The 15432-nt window shown below is 37.0% G+C and overlaps 1 protein-coding gene and 1 long non-coding RNA gene across 9 annotated transcripts in view; one reads left to right on the top strand and one right to left on the bottom strand.

The window, feature by feature from the left end:
- Positions 1-15001, top strand: part of LOC310900241 — a 303162-nt gene extending 288161 nt beyond the window's left edge. For 4 of the 6 annotated variants that reach the window (XR_014584943.1, XR_014584945.1, XR_014584946.1 and 1 more), the window contains one exon: positions 530-15001. This is a non-coding gene — a long non-coding RNA (uncharacterized lncRNA). The remainder of the gene's footprint in view (positions 1-529) is intronic. The other 2 variants (XR_014584942.1, XR_014584944.1) reach the window with 1 other exon arrangement.
- The window catches only part of SPON1 (spondin 1), a 229661-nt gene that overhangs the window by 43328 nt on the left and 170901 nt on the right, over positions 1-15432 (bottom strand). The window lies entirely within an intron of this gene.

Consider the following 15432-nt stretch of genomic DNA (forward strand, 5'->3'; position numbering starts at 1 on the left):
GGAATGGAAATGTGAAGCAAGAAAACATTTATGACTCTGGAAGGTACAACAAGTTTATCCATGATCTGCTAAGCTGATTTTAACCAATATTTCCTAATAAAAATGTCCTGGGAATGCTGAGTATGTTGTTTCTCTGACACGAGCATGAAGCATCAGATACTAAAAATATTTATTTAATCTTATAAAATATTTGATGCACTGTCATTACACTGAAACATTACAACTACAAACGATAAACATTTCCACTGGTTTCAGATCAAGTAATTCTTCATTTCTGTCCAGTATTTACCTGGCTAAGTGAAGCACAAGAAATTCTAAATTATTGTAACATTTTTTTTGTATAGGATATACAGTACTGAAAAGTAGCCAAAATAATAACTGTGGCTCAGAATTCCTTCTGATTTGGTGTTTGCCAAAAAAACAACAGTGCCTTGCAGTGCAAGGCTAACATCATAGTGAGGTGCGATTTTTTTTCTATTTTTTTCTAGTTAACTTTACCTTTCTGAAGGGTATTTTCTGTTCCTTGCAGCAATCATCTTCACAAGAACAGAAAGGACGGTGGAAAAGGAAGGTAGGCTAATGAGCAAATAGAAACAAATTGTTGTTATGGGGGCCTTAACACCACTCTGATTCTGGGTCTTGTTTATCCAATAGTAGAAATGTGCTTGTTTGCTGAAAAATATGTAATACTTGGCCGAGATCATTCTCCAGGAGCTGTTTGCAACCCTTGCTCTCCTGCACCTCTGAACTTTGAAGGAGTAGGTCCAAAAAGAAACTGAAGCAGTAAACCCTGCGAGACCACCCCAAGAGAAGCATTACCAACAAGTGCCTCTCTTCACCCATTAACCAGACGTAACAGTCATCTCCTTCCTCTTCTGAAGATACTCAAACTGCAGGTGCCCTCCTACTCTCCCTGTAGGCACACTCAGAACAGCCACAATCTGGTTTTAAAGGCTTTCTGAGCCTTTCAAAGGGCACACTTCCATTCTTCAACTGTAGAGTGAAAGTAGAAAAAAAGATAAATGTTAAACTTGTAGTCAGTTCAATTTTGGAACTAAATTCTTCCATTCAGATACAAATATTTATCTACCAAAAGCTTTACAAGCATTTCTGAGGATAGAATGTAACATTTGTTATTAAAAGCAAGAGGTTCAGCATTTGTTCCTGCTGTGGTCTTTTGTTGGTATTAGAGCAGGGAGTTCCTACAGTATTCATTAGCTCTGTGTGTTTTGTTTTTTCATCTGTTTGCTTACCTAGGCAAAGAAGAGAAGATTTATTTAGAAGCTCCATCATTCTGCAGCCCACAGAAGGCTTCATGAATGCACACTACCAATATTTCAGAATCTATACCCTCTACATACTACTGCTTGCCATTATCTTTACCACAACATTAGCTCTGATGTGTCCAAAAATCTCTAGGGTAAAGAAATGACTTATGAATGAATTACCTGAAGCAAATCATCAAGAAAATAAATTTAAACATCACAATTTGACATTCTATTTCATTAACATTCTGGGGGAAAAAACATAACAAAAAAAAGAACATTTGTCAAGTTTTCATGTCCACGTGCAACACTTCTTATGCCATAACACACATTGAAGTTGAAAACAGAGCCTTGTGTAGATATCAGTGAACACAGAATTCCAGTCACAAGGATTTATTCTGAGCACCATACTACCTGGTCCTGTGAAGTGAGACACTCGCCAACAAAATATCATGGAATTTTGTTAGCAATCACAGAAAGTCAAAGACAGGATCTGTCTCTATGTTTGAAAAGTACCTGGAGTATTTTTGTCTCTAAGCTTAATAAATAAAAATGGATGATTCAGCCTGTTTGCAGCTTCCAGGTCTTTAGACGGCCAGAATTTGCAGATCCTATGTGATGGTCATTCATGTATTCCCAGTGCAAAGACCACCTGGCTAGATGCATGAAATGTAGTTTTATTTGCAATCATGATGATTAAGAGAAATCTTATAGATTCTTGAACTGCAAGGATGTTACAGGTCTCTCTGGATATTCTAAGCAGTTTCTAAAACTATTTTGCCTTGATTCATTTGGAGAAAAATAGAAGATGGAAAAAAGATTCAAAGAAGTGTTAAGGTTACTACTAACACCTTCTCAGACATATTTAAATGGGAAGCAGATTGTAGATCTGTTTATCTCAAGGAGAAACATATTCCTAAGGGTTTCCATGAGTCTGAAAGGGCTGTGCTGGCGAAGAATTGAGAAAAAGACCTAACAATCTGCTGCCTTGCAACTGCAGATCCAGTTGAAGTGGGAGCTGCTGTCAGCTTCTGCCAAAGATGGAGAAGTCTACTGCTTTATCTTTAACTTCCAGATCTTGCAGAAGACATTGAAATTCCCAGAAGAGACATCTGATACGAATCACTTGGAACAGTCTGCTATATCCATTTGGAAACGTATGTTTGTTTGTATTTTAACATAAGGCCCCTTGAATGAAGGGGTGGGGGGGGGGGCTGGGGTCTCTTGAGAAGCAAGGACCCTATCTTGTTTGTAGAACCCCTAGTTTTTTGTGTGTTTTTCCAAAAACTTGGGCTTTTGTTCCAGGCTATGAAATTGAAATACTTTACAAGGAAATTGGTCCTGGAAAATCTAGGTCTTAAATCACCACAGGCTGTTGTTGTTATTGAGGTGTTATTGAAGAAAGTCCAAGACTGTTACTAGCTTGTGTTGCCGGAAGATGGGATTTTCCATTTTAGGAGCAGGAGCTAGCTTTCTTAAAATAGCTCAAGCAAAAATAATCATTTGCTTATGAATTTTTGAAGCATAATTTCTTCTGGAATACATTATAATTTAAGGACTTATTATTAAACAAAATTCCCCTACCATGTTCATTATACTTATTTCCATCTATACCAGCAGGCAGCTGATGTCTGGGTGTCTACAGAACAATCTCTTCTCAACACTCTCCACTGATCAACGTGAATCTGATTAATGCTTTTTCCTGTCTTATCTTCTTATCCATGCATTTCTTCTTCAAAATCTGCCTGGAGGGTGATCCTTACTTTATCTGATGGCAGTAAAGGACTTATTCTCATCGATGTATGTAGGATTTGCGAGAACTAAAATTTAGTAAGAGCTTATATATCAAATGCTTGACATTTTGGGGCTGTTTTGTAAGTGAGGATCCCAGCACAACAAAGAATCACTAACTGATAAGAATTATTCACTTATTCATTATATACACATATCCACAAGCAAAGTTCTTGTCATAAAGTTCATGTTCTCTGATGAATGGAGAAATGATTCTTGAATTACAGTTAACCTTGTGCAAACTAATGTAAAATATATTACTTTTAACATATTGCCTTAATAAACGAGTAATCTGACCAACAGCTTGAGAAATTAATTTACAAGCACCAAATCACTATTTATTGACATAATATAGTGCTAGCCATTAATAGTATTTAAAAGTTAGCATTAATTATAATTCTTCTATTTTATATGAAATATAAAAGCAGCCTTTCAATATAATATTTCATCCTGCAATTGAAGTGCTGTAATTTCTTGTAGGCGTTCAGCCAATAATACAATATAGCTTAAATACGTAATTCTGTAGCATAACACTTATAATGTAAATCAGTGCTTTTCTTGTTTGTAGAAACTGGATTCTAAAACCCTCTGATGAGAGATAAATGGTGCTATTTTACACAATAATGAATGGAAAATTACTAGTCTCTTTTCTACTGTACCTCACATAAGTGTAGAATATATGTGTTCATTAAAGTATTTGCCACTCTTATTTAACTTAATAAGCTTTTGTTAGAAACTGAAACTTCAATAAGTGATTGCTCCTTTTGCCCTGGGAACAAGGAAAACAAAGATTTATTGCAAAGTAATCAAAAATACCCCCTTAAATAAACCTTGAACGAGTTCTTTAAAATGAAAAAGAGTAAATTATATTCAGTGTTCTGATTTAAAAATATATATACAAAAGGAATAAAAATAATAATTCAATTAATATATTAATTCAGTGAGCATCAAAGTAATTTGCTACTATAAACTATAAAGATGAAGTTTGTGTATATACACTTAAAATCTGCAAGACCTAATCTAGTTTCCAACATATCCTAAATCCACAGATAATCTGTGCATGAAATAGAAGACAGAAGACATATTTGAACTAGGCACAAGGCTGATAACTGATGCTTAAAAATAGAATCTTATCTCCTTTGTTAACGTTTTTCTGGGACGAAGGTCCGGGACTGGGGAATGTCTGCTTCAGGGGGAAAGTGGCACCAGTGATCCAGCTCACTGGTAGTCCTGACCTATCTGGGGCTGCGCCATCACGATGCCCAGGCTCAGGCACTTTCCCAGTGCTCCCAGTGAAGGCCAGTATTATTGACTGAGCTGAGAGAAGATTACAAGAAAAGATTAAAATCAGTATCCCAGTGCTCCATGGCAGAGTGAGAACAGAAGTTTACAGACCGCAGATTTCTCTCTATTGCCGATCAAAGAAAACTGAAACACAGAATTCCAGGGGAAGTGGATTTGACCTGGAAGGCTTGTATAAGGAGTGACCTGTAGTGGTTATCAAAACTGACAGCTGAAATTAACCCTTCTAAATCTCAGTACCTTGATCTGTGGAGCCTCACTGCAAGCAGTGGTATCAGCAGCCCTTTCAGCTTTGAATATGTGCTATGATGCAGAATAAAATGTGACTTATTGCTTTTTGTTTTAGATACTTTCAAAGACATAAAAAATGTTATGCCTGCTACCTTGTCTCAGCTAATTAACATCACAAAACACGATGAAAGCACACCAATGTTGATTCACTAACAAGATGGTATTTGGTATGTCTGCAGTGCCCTCTTGTATGCCTGTTCCAAGAACGAGCAAGTCTTTTTTTAATGAATACTTTCACACCATAAGCACTAAAACCACTGTTTTAACCTATAGTGATTTAGTAATTAGCATTAATGAATTCTCACACAAATGGTATGGGGTATGGGAGAAACAGTCATGCAACTTCATCTTCCTGGTTCGGTATTACTTTTTTTCTTGGTTCACATGCAGTTTTTACTGTCTTGCTACTCCCCTTTCCTCCCCACATATTTTTTAACATCCTGTTGCCTTGAATTGATAGCTGCCTAGGGCATGGAATATCTCTGTCTTACATGCCTATAAAATATAACACATTTATGCCTAGAGGCACTGATCAGGTCTTTAAGGCACTGCTCCAGCACCAGAAATCAATAATACTTGGTATGGCAGAAATGAATGAAGGTTGCTGTAAGTGAAACCATCCAGGAATTAATAGCTTTGTAGGTATGGTAACAGAGATCGTTCCCAATTCTCTTTCCTTGTCCTTCTTCATTGCCCAAAGGATTTACAGGAAGAAACAGGTGATGGTTTCTCTCTGTGGGATAAATTTGTTTGTGCAGATCTCTTTGTTGCTGTAACCAGGCTAGTTAAAAGCTAGTTTGGGTTTCTCTGCACTATACTGCAACCACTGAACCATGGAGTAGACACATACGAGCAAGTTTCATTTCACGGAAGTCATCTTTGTAGATACTTAAGCCCTTCTCGATCTGTTTAAACTCCTCCTGTTCTTTCAGAGTCATCTAAGGTCACTGCATGCTGACCACAGTGTGCCCAAAGCCGCTATCTCCACTTGTGTTGTCCCCACACTCATTCCTTTCTATTACCAGTCAGCAGTATGATATGTGGCTAGAAGGATCTTCAGTCTGTCTAATCCATCAAAACAGCTATTGTGCTGCTGAATACCAGAAACTATGACTGGCAGAAAGGATGAGACATTTGCACAATAAACACAAGATTTTGCCATTTCATCTAAAGCCACAGGAAGCAACAAGTTCTTATCCCAGGACAACAGTCATGGAGAGAAACAGAAGGAGAAAGACAGAGGAGGGGAAGGAAGAGATGGCGTTTTGATTAAGGCAATGTATTAAAGCACAATGTTAATGCTATATATTATGTTATCTTCTTGTTAAGGGCAGCTGTTATATCTTCTTACATGCTATTTGTTGCAGAGCAGGAAGCCTGTTCTGAAATATGTAAGCCACTATATAAATCAAGGGCCATTATCAGTACAGCTAGATGACAATTTTTCACTGAAACAATTGATGAAAATAATGATTTGCTGAGGTAGAAAGAGACTAGAGAAATACATGTTTGTTTAATGTATTTCCTCAAAGTTTCAGCAGCTTTCTGCTGGAAATATGCTTGGTTTCCCATCTAGCAAGCTGCTCAGGAGCCTGGGACCTCATTTAATTTGCTCGTGACTGGATACTTAAAGGTCTCACAAATCCAGGAGTATCCTGAATACATTCCTAAAGGGGGCTCTGCTTTTTGCTCAAGCCATGACTTTTAGGTTTTTCTGGCTCCCTGCCGTGGAGTTGTGATGAGGCTGATCCTCCCTGCTGCAGCTCTGGGTTTCCAGGCTGCCTGCTGTGTGCGCTGCTTGTTGGCTGCGGCAGCTGGCCAGACAATCCGGCTGGGGATTCGTAGGCTTCTTGCTGGGCTGGGAGCCGTGCCTGAATTTAAGGATCTGCCATTACCCTGGCCAGTTTTCTGAGCGATGAAGACAGCCAGTACTGCCCCACTTTTACAAACAAATTTACAAACGAAAACCCCAACACAAAACAGCCAAGAAGAAGAGGAAAAAAAAAAAAAAAAAGAAGTATTCCAGTTTACTGGAAAAGCAAATAATGTGCTGCTGAAAAGCTATGAAGAGCTCATGTGGCTATCTTATGCTACTTGTTTATTTTAGGCCACTCTGAGTTCGGTCACCCATAGATGTCAGAGGGAGTCTGACTTGTTTGACTGGATGGATTGAAATACTTGAGATGCTAGAAGAGCATCTTAAAAGCTTCACGCTTTTTACAAAAATATGTGTGAGTACTTAGGAATGTCCCTCTTAAAAACACTACTGTATATTGATATTTCCATAGCCTATTACTGTTGATTAGGAGATGAAAATGCAGAAAGAGCTTTTATCAAGAAGACAAAGTAGTTCTGTTGAATCCTTAAGCAAATTAGCATCCTAAACTGGATTTCTAAGTACATTTTAAGGAGTAACAGCCATTATTAAGCCACTAGATACTCGGATTTTAAATGGACAAAAACACAGGCAATGGTGTAATTTAAACAGGATGCAAAAGAGATGCGGGTGCCAGGATTATTATCTACACCATGTATGGCTGGAAAGTAAGTGCCAATTCTGTCTCCTTGCACATCTAAATCCCTCCACGTGGAGAGACGCTAGTAGAAGAAAGGACAAGAACAGGAGTTTTGCCAGAAGGGTTGTTGCAAGGTCACAGAATGAATCACAGAATCATTCAACAGTTTGGGTCTGAAGCGACCTTTAAAGATTGTCTAGTCCAATCCTTTCTTTGGGCAGGTGCCTTGAATATTATGTACAGTTTTGGGCTCCACAACATAAAAAGTTTGTTAAGGTTCTTAGAAGTGTGCAGAGGAGAGCAACAAAGCTGGCAGAAGGGCAGAAAGGCATGCCCCATGCGGAGAGGCTGAGGACACTCGTGTTGTCCAGTCTGGAGAAGAGGAGGCCGAGAGGCGACCTCGTTGCTCTCTGCAACTTCCTGAGGAGGAGAAGTGGAAAAGGAGGTGCTGGTCTTTTCCCCTGGTAACCAACGACAGGATGCATGGGAACGGCAGAAAGCTATGACAGGGGAGGTTGGATGCTGAACAGAAAATGAGTTGTGTTCATGGAGTCTAACAATGTGAGAATGCTTATAGATGTGTTTTATTGAGTCTTCAAATATTTAATTCCCTTATTTGACACAAAATCATTCTGCTCTCTGAAGAAGGAGAAAAACCTCGGCTTACATCTCTATCAGCCTGAGCAAAAAATTGAACTCTCTCCTATTTGATATTGCCTTACTTTGACCTTTTGTAAATCCACTGTTTACTTCAAATTCCGTCTTTCACACCTGGTCATACACTAAGTAATGTAACTCCATTCATTTTTGCTTCCTCACTGCTTTGCGCTGTGACTTACTAGATTGTACAGTGGTGATGAAAATTAACATTGATTATTGCTGTATACTTTGCTTATGAGCATGCTTTCACTGCTAAGCTTACTCTATCTATCATCTGTGCATATACTAATATATAATGTTGCAAACAGATTCAGTGAAGATGTGAATGTAAATGGGTAGACGTGAATGCTGTTCATATTTGGAGATATTCACAAATGAGATGCACGTGCTTGAACCAGACTGTCAATTAAAATATCTTGGATGCTTTTCCCTTGGCAAAAAGCTATACTCAGTAGCATATTTACAAACAGATTTACATTGTTTTTAATATTCCATTTTTCCCAAATGATACAGCAAACATTAAAATACATCAGTGATGAGCCACGCGTATAAACAAAATACCCCTCACCCCACCCCACCCAAAAAAAAAGAAAAAAGAAAACCAAACATAACAAAAACAATAGAGTGGAAAAAAATAAACCAGCAATCATATACTGAATTAGAATATGCTGGATTCATTGGTAGCCACTGTGACACTGCATAAATAATCTGACTATAACTCAGTGGAGGGGCATTTGGGCCACCAGCCTGAGCCCTGGCAGATCTGAGTGCCACAGAGCAAATACCCCTCAAAGCCCCCTTACCCACATTTATTTCCATTATTGTCTTGAATGCGCTTTCTCTGCACATTCAGAACAATCCCTAAAATACCCACTGCCTCCAGCAGAATAGGAAGGACCTGAGGTTGATTTAAATGTTATTCTACCTATAAGAGATTGTTCTTGTTCTTGTTTTTTATGATTATTATAGTAACATCTTCACTTCTTGGCAATTTTTCTGCCAGTGACACCAAAATTCAGTTATTGCTAGTTTTAAATGCATTAGCCACTTCCCCATAATAAAACGCCCATAATGATTGTTACAGCATCTATTATACTGTTATGCTATGTTATAATAGATTGTTATATCATAGTCCCTTAATGTTTGTTACAGAATTAATGATACGCCATGATGAAGTAAGGTTTTTTTTCAACAACAACAACAGCACCAAAAGAAGATGCTGTGCATTCACAGGTACCTACACAGGGGTGAAATACACTTACAGAAAATACTTTTGAAAATGTATAAATAGAAGTGACAGCAAAACTTTAGGTAGTCCTTGCAAAAAAGCTGACCAATGTGAGAGAATTTTCCTTTTTTCTGTTCTGTAGATGGCACCATGTTATTTGTTAATATGTGGCAACTGTTACATAAACCCCCACATGGCTGTTTCCATTCTAGTGTTGCCAGAGCTTTTCAAGCAACTTCAAGAAGTGAACAAGTTTGACAGTTTTTGCCTGCAGTTATTCCTTATCTCTCAAGTCCTTCAGTAACAAAAAATTTCATTAATTCACCTCAGAAACACTGAATAGATATCGTAGTTGGGCTTTAGGGATTTTGACCTTTTTTTTTTTTTTTGGATTGTGTACTGACATATGGAGTATGTTCTACCTATAACAACAACAAAATGAGCACAATATTTTATATTTTCAAGGAGCAGATGGATCAAGGCTCACTTTTATCTCATATAATGGTATACCAGAAATACAGGGAATTCCATTTAAACTTTTTTTTTTTTTTTTAATTTTTTCCCGTGTGAATGGTCAATCACTAGCACAGCTTGCACAGTTATAGTCTCTCGCTCTTTGGAGGCTCTCAAAAGCTGACTGAATAAATACATTCCTGAGCAGCCCACTTTGGTTGCCCCTGCTTTGAGCAGGAGATTGGACTAGCTGATCTCCAGAAGACCCTTCCAGCCTCAACAATTCTGTAATTCTCCCATGACCCTCTCTGTGCTTGTCCTTCATATCCTGTAGATGACTTGTTTCTGTATACTGACATCGGAAGAAAGAATGAAAAACAGTTCGCAAAAGTCCACCAAATCTCATTGTAATTGTATTCAGAAGTTGAATAGCTGTCTTTCTACTTGTCAGTAAACTTGTGCTGATGAAAACCAGAGGACACTCAAAGGCTTTAAATTGACACTTCAGCAACACGATTAATTTTCTTGTCAAAGATGGAAAAAGTGCTATCAACCCAGCTGAAAAGAGGTTATAGACAGTTATGTTCATAATTAAATATTTCATTTACAGTTATTGTCAAACATTAACTAGAATATGTTTCCGTTAGCCTTTTGCATTTCTTTAGGATTCCATTTGGTACGTAAAACATTTCATTCAAAAAAATCTATTGCCACTCTATTGAAGGTAATATTTTGCCTCATGTATGGTTGGAAATAGTACTTCTGATGTTTCTTAACTCTGCTATTTCTGAATTATTTTTTCCCATGACACATGGATATGTGGAACGAATGCAAACCACAAGTAGCCTGACTATTATTACTTATAGTATGGTTATAATAAGATTTCTTTATACTTCTTGACAGTACAAAGAGATCTTCACTTAGTCTCAGTAATGATGCATCAAGGAACTTGCACAAAACAGTCTATTTTAACTTGCATTATGTGTTGAGAATATTTTCAGTATATTGAAGATTTGTGAATGAACTTTGCCCCCCTGTCTCTTCAAACTCCCCAAATAAAACAACTGGCTGGAAAAATAAGTCAAGTGTAACTCTCTTGTTATTTATCCTTAACCAGAATTCACTGTTCTTCCAGTTACAGGTACAGGTTTGCACAGGAGAACATGCGAATGTTTAACATGGAAAACTTCAAGCCCACAATGGTTCTTAGTGGAATTAATTCCAGAAGATCCAAGAATGACTAATGTCAGTTGGCTCTTACCTGTTTTTATTTGCATGGAGAAAACTAAGAGATCAAATATTTTTGGCCAACTAAAGTAAATTTTATAGCAATTTGTCCCCTTGTGGCTCTATGAATGCAATATGAACTGTGTGTACTCCAGGACAAGTGTGTTAATGCTGTTTCAATTCATTTATGTTTATCAATAAAAGATACAGACTTTGTTTTATAATCAGAGTTTTTGAGCTGTAATGTTATTTTATAGTAGTATTTTATAGTAGTTACTTAAGAGTTTTTATTTCAATTGAATATATATTAAGTGCTTGTATAAAAATTATAAGCAGAATATTAATTACGCTTAATAAATCACACCTCTAATGAGACAAAAATCATCAAAATGAAACTAGAACTGAACTGACTTGAGACAAGGTCAATAAAATGTTTGGTTATTTTTCATTTTACTTCAGTAAAATTTCTCTTATTGCTCCACATAAAACCGTGCTTGAACTGTAAAATGTATACAGCTCAGAAAAGCCTTATCTTCCCATATCAAGAGCTATAAAGTAAATTGTGTACTGATACAGAATAACATGAAAATGTACAACCAAACTGGAGCAAAACTGCAGTATCAGGGAAAAAAATAAATGTGTATATATATATATATATATATGAAATTCATAGTCAGTTTTTACGTATCCAGATGCAGTTTTTGTATGTAAACAGCTGTTAACAGAAAGAGTGGAAACAGTCAAGACACCTGCTTAAAGCCTAGCTCAGACTATGGAAATCTGCAAATCTCCAGATAATTGAACATTATCTATATTTGACTTGGGCCCATAAAAAAAATGAAAGTACTGTATCTGTCCTTCAGAGAATGCCCTATGAAAATCCACTGACAATACTGAGGCGCTAAGTAGATACATGGTCTAGTTGCCCCCCAGTGACAGGAAATCCTAAAATAGAAGCTAGCCATTTGGATTGAGTATACCACCTCAAATATGTTATCACACCTAGTGGATTTCTGAGAAACGTTAAATAACCTGTTAAGATTCCTATTAGTTTGCTTTCATGTTCTTTTATCACTGCTGCTAGAAAGTAGATAATTCAAAAAAAGTCAGCAAATGCGAAGCCACATCCAGCTATTTCACTAGAGTGATACCAATAAATGTCCTAAATATGAACATATCATTTGTATTCACTATTCCTTGTGCCAGATGGGAGTTTTTAAGTTATTGCTCAACATAATGATTATAGAGTACCAATTGTTAACGAACATTTTTACTCCAAAATGGATCTTTTTTTTTTCCAAAATGCACCCATTTCCTGAAAGGGCTTTGCAATGTTGCCTTAGATAAGGTAACCCCATTCTTTCCCTACAGAATACCTGGGAACTCTACTGAAGACATTGAGTTGGCAAAGGAAAATAAAAGTTTTTGCAGTCAACCACTCCTGCTAAGATTAGCTGTTGTAGATTCTGTCTGCAGTTTAAAAACATCCTCTAGAAAAGATTCGTGTTGACAAGCATACCTCTGACGTAAATAATTATGTTGACTTAGAAGAAGCTATGAAAGCTCAGAAGTTATTTAATTTTTCTGTGTGTGTGTTGGCTCCTTTGTTTTGTACTACTATTTTATGTTCAGTCTTTACCTACTCCTTAACAATGAAGTATTGATGCAAGTGAACAACAAAAAAACAAACACAAAACAACTGTGCTATCAATTTACCTGCAGAGAAAATAAATTTCTCACAAATGTTCTGTCAGTAGGTGTCAATGAGACACAAATAAGGAGATAAAAAAGATCTTTCTTCTGATAAACTTTTCTTTTGGTAGTGAACTCCATGTCCATTGTAGACTGACAGTGGCAAGCACAGAGTTTTTGTAAGCTATCAAGTCAGAGAACATGAAACAGTGGCATCATTTTTCTAATACCCAGTACACCATCACCCTGGAGCTGTGAGCACCAATCAGAGTGAAGGAATAATTCATTCCCCAATCCCAAGGTAATACTGGCATCCCCAGGAAGTAGAACAGAAAAGACAATGAGGTTTTATGTTACGCACATTTGACTATTTAAAAATGAGTTGACATTAACAGCTCATTTTAGCCCAACTTGTGAATATTTACAATTTTTATAGTTTCCTGTTTGGCTTACAATGAGTTGGAACTCCTGAGCTCTGAGGACATGACTAACTTCAATGAGTTTATTTAACCTCTAATACAGTAACAATAATAATTCATAATACAATTAAGAATATTTATAGTAATAGGTCGAAACTTGAAAACAAGAAGATAACATGATCTATGCAGAACCTTGACATTCCCTTTGTTTTCTTGGTAATGTTTATTTCTTTCAACGAATGCAAGTTCACACAATTTTGCGTTTTATATTGATGCCACATCAGGTATTGGTAAATGTGTAAATCAGTAACGCTCAACATCCAACATCCCCAGCTTTTCACTGAGCTTGCTGGTTTCAGTCTGAAGAGACTGAAAAGCTACAGAAATACTACATTCCTGGGACAGGCCAGTGTGTCATGCTTGGGGTGGAGGCTATTAATGGACAGGCTGACCCTACACTTTATGTTTAGAAGTACCCAGCAGTTGCAGCTCCCGTTCAAGCCAAGGACAAATATATTTATTTAAAAAATCATGAGGTAAAAGAGTAATCAAGTGTTGTAATTACCTCTCTCCTGTTTTATCAGAATGTGTCTATATGCCTTAATGACTTAGCAGGAAGCACAGGTGGCCATGGGGCAGAGGGGGAAAAGGGTGACTGTGGTCATTACTCCAGAGAAATCAGAGTTGTGAGGGAATTAAACGTGCTTTGAAAAAAATAAATAATAGAGAATCCAGAAAGCCAGCGGGGCAAAAGGGATATAAAGCCTCTTTCCAACTGAATTGGCATAAAGTCAAGGCCTGTCAGAGCAGTAACTGCAGTAAAACTGAAATTGTCAGGCACTGTTAGTCACTGTGTTCATACACTAGTGCTACTGGAAGCATTTAAAGGAAGTGCCAACCACTGCTATTTAAAAACACAACCCCTGCTCTACCCACCACCAACCCACTCCAAACACCAAATGATTGAAAAAAAGCACAACAACTATGCTACTCTGCACATTTGTCCTGTGGCTGTCAAGCAGGGTCAGGAAGGAGACTGCTCAGGTTCTCTTTTGTGAAAGAGATGCAGAACAAAGCTTCTCTGGCATGATTAGATACGCGTTGGAGGCGAGGAAATGGACAGAAAGCATTATTTAAAGGTTACACATGAATACATCCATTATTTTGTAGGTAGATATCTAAAATAATTTTAGATCATTCGTATTTTCTAGCTTTTCTGATACTGGATAATTTATTTCTAAGGAATAGTATTCTTCACAAATACTCCATGACCTCACCAGTGAAGAAACTTCTCAAACATGTTTGGGAAAATAAAAAAGCTTTGAGATGTCACCCATGCCTGGTGCTACCACTTATTGGGGATGACATACAATAACCTCTGGATATTGGTATTTTCCCAATTGCAAGATAATAAGGGAATTCATAAAAAAAACTTATACGAGATACTTTATACTGTAATGCTAAGTACCTTAGAAAATCGTAAATAATAGGTAATGTCTTTGATCACGCTAACATGAAAATTAATAAACAAAAATTATGTATTCTCAAATACACTGCCATGAAAGAACATAGAAGAAAGCCTACTCAGATAGCACGCTCTCTTCTGCCAATCTCCTCCTTTTCCCAGAGATTTCAAAACATATCAGGAAATCATCAACTATGGAGCAACATTTAGAGAGTGCCACAACATGTGTCCTCAGCACAGACATATACCACTAGCAGTGATTTGGCAAAAAATATAGGGACCCATGATAAAAAAATAAAAATCCTGTGATGCAAACTCTGGCAATATGTTGCAGGAAGTTAAGAACAGATCAACTGCACTGCACAAATCATTTGATAAGCTATATTCAGTTTATAGGTTATAAATACAAAGCATACAAAAATATATAATAAAAGGAACAGGATCAGAAATCTAATTTTGGGAATGACTTAGGAAATTTTGGCTAATCAAGTAAGATAAGCCATGAAGATGAACCTGTATAATCAGGTAAACAACAAGGAGAAGAAGGGACATCACAGGATTTGTCACTACATTATGTAGCCAAATACTATTCTTGGCTTCAACACACAACAAAACAAAACAAACAAAGAGAAGGAAGGAGAGAGAGAGAAGGGGTAGGAGAGGAAGAAAAAGTTTATAAAAAATGTAAGGTATCCGGAAATGGAAAACTAGGCTTTAAATGGGAGGCTTAGGCCATTTCATGTATCAAACCTCTTTACAAAAAGGTCAAGGAATGATTTGATTCCTGTCTTTTACTCCTTACTGTGAAAATACTTGAGATAGTAACTATTTCTCAAATCTGGTATGCAGAGGAATATCAAGACAGCTCAAGCTAGAAAATCCAGGTAATATGCTTGCCACTCTGAAACAATATCTCCATCCTTTATAAATAAATTGGAATTGTAACTTTCTCACTTGTACTCCTTTCAAATTAGGAGTAGGGTTATGAACCAACCAAAGAACTTCTTGGTTAAGTTATGACAAAAACTAAGAGGACATTTCAGGGAATGACGGAAACATTGATGAAGTTAAGTCATCAATTTTTTAATTAGGCATTGATACATGATGGTGCATGAATTATTAC

Source organism: Anser anser, assembly GCF_964211835.1.
Source record: "Anser anser genome assembly, chromosome: 5".
Lineage (NCBI taxonomy): Eukaryota > Metazoa > Chordata > Aves > Anseriformes > Anatidae > Anser > Anser anser.